This window comes from Pinus tabuliformis, chromosome 8 (genome assembly GCF_031772625.1).
Source record: "Pinus tabuliformis cultivar Carrire ecotype Pingquan chromosome 8, CPIR1, whole genome shotgun sequence".
Taxonomy (NCBI): Eukaryota; Viridiplantae; Streptophyta; class Pinopsida; order Pinales; family Pinaceae; genus Pinus; species Pinus tabuliformis.
Window position 1 is genome coordinate 1,247,291,841 of NC_142294.1, and position 9,628 is coordinate 1,247,301,468.

Here is a 9,628-nt window from a genome sequence, read left to right on the forward strand (position 1 = left end):
AAAGTAATTTTATTAAATTATCAGAATATTTTAATTAAACGAATATTAATGTAAATAATTTATTCAAAACATACTTGATATAGATGTTTTATTTATTTTTTTAATTTTCTTTCCCGGTATAATAACGAGTTGGTGACTCAATGTATCCAAGGTTTATAGTTAAAGTAATGGAGATGGATAATAATTTTTTATTATTATTATTTAATAATAAATTTATAATTTTTAAAATTAGATTGTATTTTTATAATAAAAATATAAATAATTAAAAGTAGTTACTAGGATTTAAGTTAATTAGGGTTATTTATGGTGGTTAGTGGAATGGTTGTTATTTTTTACATTTAGGTTTAAATTCTAAATTAATAGATTAAAAGATGACAAAATGTTCTAAAATTTTAAAGAGAAGTTAAAACATTCTCCTTCGTATACGTTTCCTCTTTTTCTCTTCCCCTTCTGCCTCATTCTTATGAATTGTGTGAAAAAATTAAAATTAATTTAACTTTTTGATGATATATGAATTATATAAAACATAGCCTTGAGGGTTATTGTCACGCCCCTACACCTGCGGTAGTCTTTCAACCGCTTATAGCGAGGTGCGGCACCACCGAACGATTTCTTTTCACCAATACTCACCTTCGTGGACTACGCCTAATTCACTTGTCCTTACTTAGTTTGTTTTTCGCAACCAAGTAAAATGCAATTATCCTTTATACTTAATGAAGCCCATACTCATTCATTATCATCATGCAATTAACCAAGAACATCAACAATTGCAAACAAGTATAAAGGGGAGGGGCAACTCCCGAACAAGTCTGCCCAACAATATATTATAATCAGTATTTCTTCAATAATACAATCATTAAGTATACTTGGCAAAACTCCAAGTCTATACTTAGAATATTTTACAACCAAGGCATAGAACAACCTTTACAATACTTGTGCCAACTTCACGCGGTAGGAGGGTGCTCACCCGAGACACCTAGAACTCCACCTTAAGTTCTGCACAAAACCGTCCTACAGAATTCACCCAACACATGGCACTCTTTGCCAACCTTCAGCTAAGACAACCGGCGCAATCTCCAAGTCTAATGCGCATGAGATGTGCACATTACCTTCACCAAACTGTGCACTTCCTCTTCTTTATGCGAAGGTCTTGTGAGCTTCATGCTTCTTTGAAATGAGCTTCATGCTCTATACTTATATGCATCATACGTATGTTTAAGGGGGTGTGCAGCCCCATGGCCGACCCCACAAATATGCACATACGCCCACACATGTCTTCATTACATAAGTTGGCTTCATACTCTTTAACCTTTGTATATATGTGCATGCTCCAACACTTAGTCGAATTAAGTGTTCGCCCATCGTCGCATTTTATGTTGCATTGTGATGTAAGTTTGTCGCATTTCCTCCACACTCTGTCGCGCCCGTCGCACATCTTGGTTGAATGCGCCCGCGCGCCCGCCCATGCTCTTGCCCGCACTCGTGCACGATCGTCCGCCGTCGCCTTGCTGCACGAAGGCCTTACATCCTCCTCCACCTGAAATCGTTGTCGTCCTCGACAACATATCATCTCGGTAGCCATCCAGCAAGTTCATCATCATCCATGATGTCGACTCCTCCATATAAGGCAAACATCCCTGCAACATATATAGAACTCCATCTCCATCATGTCTCATCTTAGTGACTAACTGCCACCAAGATACCCATACCAAGGTATGTACCTCTACGGTATGTTTCCCCACCAGACATCATCTCGATCCATGATCATCGACTCTTCTGTCACAATCTCCACTGCAACATCTTGTGTCGACCCCATCATGTGTCATCATGTGAACCTCTGCCATGATACTCCAACAAAATGCTAACACATCTCTGCACACTTCGCGACCCCATGTTTGAACTAGTTGGGTAGCTAATTCAATCGTCACGCTCAATCCATGAGAGTGAACATCCTCATGCCATCATCAGTTGTTCCTCAAACATCTGCCACATCCTCGACTCATCAAGAATCTATCACCATAATCCATGCTCAGGTCCATGGAACTCCATCCATCTGCAACATGTCATGATGCTTGATGCCAAGCCATCCCTGCACCATCAATCATACCTGCTCAAACATATTTAAGGACTCACTACCATGAGTAGCTAACAATGAGCCCCATCTTCTCCATCCATCTAAGAAGATGTAGAGAGAGTAGAGCCTGAAGGCTCTCCTTCACTAATCAACTCAATCCATCTATCAGGATCCTCAATCTCCATCCTTTGTAGATATGCATCCCGGTCTTCCTTCTGGACATCCGGTCTCACATACACCTCATCATCATCATCATCATCCTCTACCAACTCTAGCCTTCTTGACAAATCCAAGATGCTATCTGAAAGTGATCTAATGACCAATGACTGCTCGGTAAGGTTTGCCTCAATAGTAGACAATCGCTTATTCACCTTCTCCTTATCCTCCATTTGCATCACTCCTAATTTACAATCAGGTCTTGTTACACCAATGGTTGGAACACCAATGGGTACATCTTCCCTTCCATCATAAATGTAGAGTTTCCTCAAATGTGGAACAACCATAGCCTCAAATTGTTTCATAAACTCCATCCCTAATACAGCTTCATAGGCATCATTCTGCACTATAGTGAAGTCCACCTTCCCGGTCCATTCACCAAGTGTAGTGTCCACCTTCTCAGCTATACCAAGAATCTCAATAGGAGGAGAATTCACTGTCTTCATTTGTGCCTTTGCCAGTACAAATTTCAGCCCAACTCTTCTCGCAGTATCTTCACTCATGAAGTTGTGAGAAGCCCCACTATCCACCATAGTGAGTATATCAGCACCTCCAACCTTCATCTGAACATACTCCAATCTGTTCCTCTCAGGATCCCTCCTAGAGACCAACTCCGTAGTCGCAGAAGCACCAAGTATCTGCATCATCCCTACAGAAGCACTTGCATCAGATTGTGCAATAGCAGCCACCTTTGGTTTAGAAGGACAATTCTTCACCGTATGTGGTCCAGCACATATCCAACACTTCAAGGGTTTCTTCGTCTTCGAACTATCATCCGATTTCGAAGCATCTTCCTTCTTCTTATCTTTCGGTTTATCGGACTTCTTCTTCCTATCATCAGAAGTCTCATCATAATGCTCCACCAACCTGTCAACAGCAGCAAAAGCTTCTTCAAGTGTCCTAATCTTCTGCCTCTTCACTTCATTGCGTGCCCAAGGCTTCAACCCAATAATGAAGTTGAACACCTTGTCCCTCTCCGCCATGTCAGGAAGTTCCAGAGCTGCACTTGCAAACTCCCGCTGATATGCTTGTAGGCTTCCGGTCTGCTTTATGTACTTAATCTTCGTCCTTGCTTCCCATGTTTCATCCTGAGGACTAAAATGAGTCTGCAAAGCCTTCTTCATATCATCTCACGAAGTGATGTCATCAACACTACCATTGGCAATCTGATCCAACCTCCTTCGCCACCACATCTTAGCATCCTTTGTTAAGAATTGAGCAGCTACCTTGACCTTTATCTCATCATCAGATAGACCCAACCATTCCAAGTATTGCTCCATGTCCCATAGAAAGTTTCCAAGAGTCTTCGCATTCCTTGTACCATCATAAGATTCCGGTTCCTTGACCTTCACATGAGGCACTCCTCCACCTGAGTTATGCCTCACGGCCTTCTTCAACACCACTATCTCATCCTTGGCTTCGTCAAGAGTTTTTTTCAAGTTCAAGATCTCTGCAAGACCTTGATCCCTTGCTTCTTCAACCTCTTTGACCCTTACTTCAAGTTGTGTACACATAAGATCAGTGTACTCATATTGTGTTCGGAGTTCATCATGTTGTGTTCGGAGTTCCTCGAGCTCTTCTTTTGTCTTCAAGTTGGCCTCTTGTTCTTTAGCAAACAAGTCCATCTTCTTATCCTAAGAAGTCTCCATACTCTCCATCTTTTCCAACACCTTTTCAATGAACCCAATAGTAGTATCCTTCATAACGTGACTAGACCCAGCCTGAGATTCGACTGCCATCTCTAACAGCTTCTTTCTCCTTTGCAATCTAGTTTCGACCATTCAACAACTTCACCAAGTCACCTGCAATTAGAACCAACCCTTGTTCCACTTCGTGTGAAACGGTTTCCTTCACCTGCAAGTACCCTTTCACTGTCACGAGCAACCCTGCTCAATAGCTTCAAACCTTCACGAGCAAACCTTGCTCTGATACCAACTTCACTTCGGTGAAGTTGTGTAGTAGCTTCAATACCCGGATCAGCTGCTCTGATACCAACTGTCATGCCCCTACACCTGTGGTAGTCTTTCAACCGCTTATAGCGAGGTGCGACACCACCGAACGCTTTCTTTTCACCAATACTCACCTTCGTGGACTACGCCTAATTCACTTGTCCTTACTTAGTTTGTTTTTCGCAACCAAGTAAAATGCAATTATCCTTTATACTTAATGAAGCCCATACTCATTCATTATCATCATGCAATTAACCAAGAACATCAACAATTGCAAACAAGTATAAAGGGGATGGGCAACTCCGGAACAAGTCTGCCCAACAATATATTATAATCAGTATTTCTTCGATAATACAATCATCAAGTATACTTGGCAAAACTCCAAGTCTATACTTAGAATATTTTACAATCAAGGCATAGAACAGCCTTTACAATACTTGTGCCAACTTCACACGGTAGGAGGGTGCTCACCCGAGACACCTAGAACTCCACCTTAAGTTCTGCACAAAACCGTCCTTCAGGATTCACCCAACACATGGCACTTCTTGCCAACCTTCAACTAAGACAACCTGCGCAACCTCCAAGTCTAATGCGCATGAGATGTGCGCATTACCTTTACCAAACTGCGCACTTCCTCTTCCTTATGCGAAGGCCTTGTGAGCGAATGCTTGTTTGGAATGAGCTTCATGCTCATATACTTATATGCATCATACGTATGTGTTAAGGGGGTGTGCAGCCCCATGGCCGACCCCACAACTATGCACATATGCCCACACATGTCTCCATTACATAAGTCGGCTTCATACTCTTTAACCTTCGTATATATGTGCGTGCTCCAACACTTAGTCGAATTAAGTGTTCGCCCATTGTCGCATTTTATGTCGCATTGTGATGTAAGTTTGTCACATTTCCTCTGCACTCCGTCATGCCCGTCGCAAATCGTGGTTGAACGCGCCCGCGCGCCCGCCCACGCTCTTGCCCGCACCCGGGCATGATCGTCCGCCATCGCCTTGCTGCACGAAGGCCTTACAGTTATGGTCGAGTCCCGTTGCTAAACCATTTCACGGGGTTCACTCAATAAACCTCCGACATAGCACGTGTGTTCATGGCATATTAAAAAATACCCTTAATTTGATTACATATTGGAAAATACCTTTAAAAATTGCATTATTTAATCCCCTACTAATACAAACCCAATACACCTTCCCAATTTAAAAAAACCCCTACTTTCACTAGATATTGTAGGTATCCATTTTTTCATTAACATTTTTTTATTCCCCTTTATATTTATCTTTAACTTTCAACTCCATTTTTTATACCCGCCAATATAAAAGCCCTTTACACCCTATTATATGCTCAATATATTATTTCATTTTTTACTCAATATATATCCCCCAATATGAATGCAGGTGGTATGGTATTGCTCCCTAGTGAATCCCCTTTGAACCATCTCTACTATTGAGACATCATTGGTTCAATTCTCTTGACATTGTTGAGATTATGCTTGGTGGTTAAACTAGTAAAAAGTGAAAGTGAGTAAATATGTAAATTATATTAAATTATTAGTTCAATTCTCTTGACATTATTGAAATTATGCTTCGTGGTTAAACTAATAAAAAGTATATATACATTATATAATAAAAAGTATATATAAATTATATTAAATTATTGATTGAATTCTCTTAACATTATTAGGATTATGCTTCGTGGTTAAAATAGTAAAAAGTAAAAATGATTCTTTCAAGCAAATATATAAATTATATTAAATTTTTAATAATCCCCGTTTTCCGAACCATAAATTATATAGAAAAAAATAAAACATATGTTTAATAAATATACAGAGAATATCTTAATCTTGTAGAATGAATGGAATTGGAATTGAGGAAATAAGAGAATGTATGCACTAATACAAAATGGAAAAACATTTATATGGAAAAAGAGAATGGAATTGGAATTGAGGAAAGAAGAGAATGTATGCAATAATACAAAATAGAAAAATATTTATACGGAAAAGGATCAGCAATAAGAACTCAGATATAATTTTCAAATGGAAATGTCAAGGTTTTCTATGGGAAAGAAGAGAATGTATGTAATAATATAAATAGAAAAAACATTTATATGCCAAAAAAAAAAATAGCAATAGGAACTCATAAAGGATAGGATTCTCAAACGGAAATGTCACGGTTTTTTTATCGTAAAAGATCAGAAATACGTTATGGTGCATGGATATGATATCGTCATTTTATTAATCAAATATGGAAATTTTATAAATCCCACATCTATAATACAAAAGTTATTACTATGTGATCTATTTGGAATGAACATATGTTAGTGGAGGGATTGATGACATTATTTGTTATACAAAATTTATTACTATGTGATCTAATTGGAATAAACATATGTTAGTGGAGGGATTGATGGCATTATTTGTTATCTTAAGAAGAATCTTATTTCATATATCAAATTATTACAAAGTTTTTTTTCAAGTAATATATTTCATTATAATTTTATTTTCACTTTAATATAATTTTTTTGTTGTTGCAATTAATCAGTTTGCACCAATAAATTTTATCTTTTACGAAACAAAAACTTAAATAAATTATTTTTTACAATGGCTTAAGCATGATTTTCCTATTATAAAAATGAAAGTAATACTATTTTATTAAGAAAATTTAATGAGAAAATTGCTAGTAGTAAGCCATAATTTTATGATGCTCCCTCCCACCCTCTTGTGCTTTCTCGAGCTGTGGAAGGTGTTACTTTTAACTAACTTGACTTGCATGGCCTCATTATGAATATGGGGTTACAAAAATCCTTCTTTTTCAATTTTGTCAAACCTAGCATAAATACCACCATCGTGTTTAGCTAACCAAGGGATTTTCGATGATATAAATTTTGTCTCAATCTGACTCTTGAATCAAATGTTATGCCCTTAAAAGTTTGACCAATTAACTCTTGCCACATTAGCTAGATGCTACCATGTGTCACCCTTGTGTGACCCACATGGCTTTTCCATGTCACCCACAACACTTATGTGACGTCCACGCGGCAATTGTAGTATGTTCGTGGCACTTTCCACCTCATCCTAAGTCACGAGTCCCATAGGGCTCAACCCCTTCATGTTTTGCAACGTTTCTATGTTATATCCAAGTTTGGGAAGAATTTGATATGATTTTTTTTCCAAAGCGACACCCTTCCTAGACACTTGGACCTCTAGACACAATCTTCATTCGCAAGGTAATTCGGCCTTAGCCCACATCCAGGGTTCCATAAACATGCACCATGCTCTCACCCACAAATGTATTGGATGCCAAATACATCCTCCACTTAAGTTAATTTGGTCTTAACCCAATAAACCCTCCCATGGAGCCCACCCCAGATACACTATAATTTTCCAAAATCTAGATTCCTTTGCATCTAGGCCTCATACATATTCTCCACTAAGTAGGGCCCCATACCATATAATATGCACACCCTTAAAAATATGAGTCATTTCGTATCCTGTCCTAACAAGATCCCATAGAAATCTAGGCCTCTCCAAAATATGGTGTCATCAACATTTGCATTATATGTAAATACCTGGATCACCTGGATCCCAAATAATCCCCCAAACGATTTAATGTCTGGAATATTCACCCAAGTGGGCACCACTTGGGATAAAATCACCAATTGAATATATATATGTCTCCTATGCCCCCAAATATGTCTTCTAGTTGAAAAGGTATCTAGTTCCTTTGCCCTAGATACAAGGCTCTTCTCATAACTCATCCAGACTTGGATACAATATGATTTTCCTCAATACTTAGACATATAAATTCTAAGAACTTCAAGGGACTTTGTCATGATTCTCCTTGAACCAAGTCATTCCTCAAAACACCCTTTTTAGAGATAAAACCGTTGTTCAAACACTGAACATTCCAAGCATTATACATAGCCATAATATAGTCAATGAACCTATCAACATACCTATTACTAGGAACAGCAACAAGCTAAGCCATAGCTAACCCTTTTCTGCAAATTCATATACAACAGAATCATATTAACCACAACATGGATCCCAAATAACACTATTAGATCCACTAATATCATGCATTTCAAAGACAATCGATACTCTTAAACAATCAGAGTTCCATGATACCCATAACATACTGAATAATGGAATTCACACAATATAATAATTTAGCTGAGCGCATCAATCAAACACACATGACCATGCATTAGGGGAATTTTGAGGTTTAAAATGTGCCTCCTAAGAAAAATGTACAACAAAAATAAACTTTATAAGAACCAATAGGATTCAAGCTGATGATGTCAACCATGGGGGATGATTCACCATTTTTGGAGTAAGAAAGTAAAAAGATTAAAAATAATAAAATAATAAAACAATAAAACAATAAAACTACTTTTTCAATTCATATTTTCAACTTATCTCCCTAAGGTTTTACTCAAATTTCAAGAGGAAGTACTCGTTGGATGCAAAATTTAATTCCTCATCCAAGGAATTCCTCATCTAAGGAGTACTTATGTTGCATACTTTTGATGGACGCTACTACATGAAAAATGAGAAATACATGAAAAAACGTGATTGCTATCACCGTTTTCTTATATTTCTCATTTTTTGTGTAGTAAGGTCCATCGAAAGTATGAAACATGGGTACTCCTTGGATGAGGAATCAAATTCTACATAAAACAAGTGTTTTCACTCGAAATTTGAGCAAACCCATAGAGACATAAGTTGAAAATATGAGTTGAAAAAATAGTTTTTCTTTTTTCCCTTTAAAATTTGATGATGTAATCTAATCTTATTTTATTATTTCCATTATTTTATAATTTCCTTAGGAGGCCCATTTAATACCTAAAAAATCGCCTAATGTAAATAAATCTGCAACTAGGGAACATATCAAAAATCAAATGGATCTATAAGTCCCTCATAACCATGAGAACAATTACTTAAACATCTCATTGAAGACCAATATGAATAATACATTCCTCCAATAATAGTGTTAATGCATACATTGTCATAAGACATGACAACATCATTCATCATTCATAGTGTAATATATGTACAAGTATATACACTTATAAGATTGACTTGAATGACCGATAACTGAGAGAGGAATTTTAACTCTCCACCCAACCAGAGGCCAACCACATTACAATATTTCCTGCAACTGACAACCCCTGAGCTAGATTCAAAGTATGAGGAGTGACGTGTTCAAGGAAATTCACACCAATATAATCAACCAGATCACACAGGAATCCAAAGCACATAGGATATCCTCTTGCTAAACACCACAAGAATCCAAATCCCACAATGTCTCCACCTACTAAACGTTATAATAATCCATAGTCCACAGTGTCTCCACCTGTTAAACACTACAAGAATCCA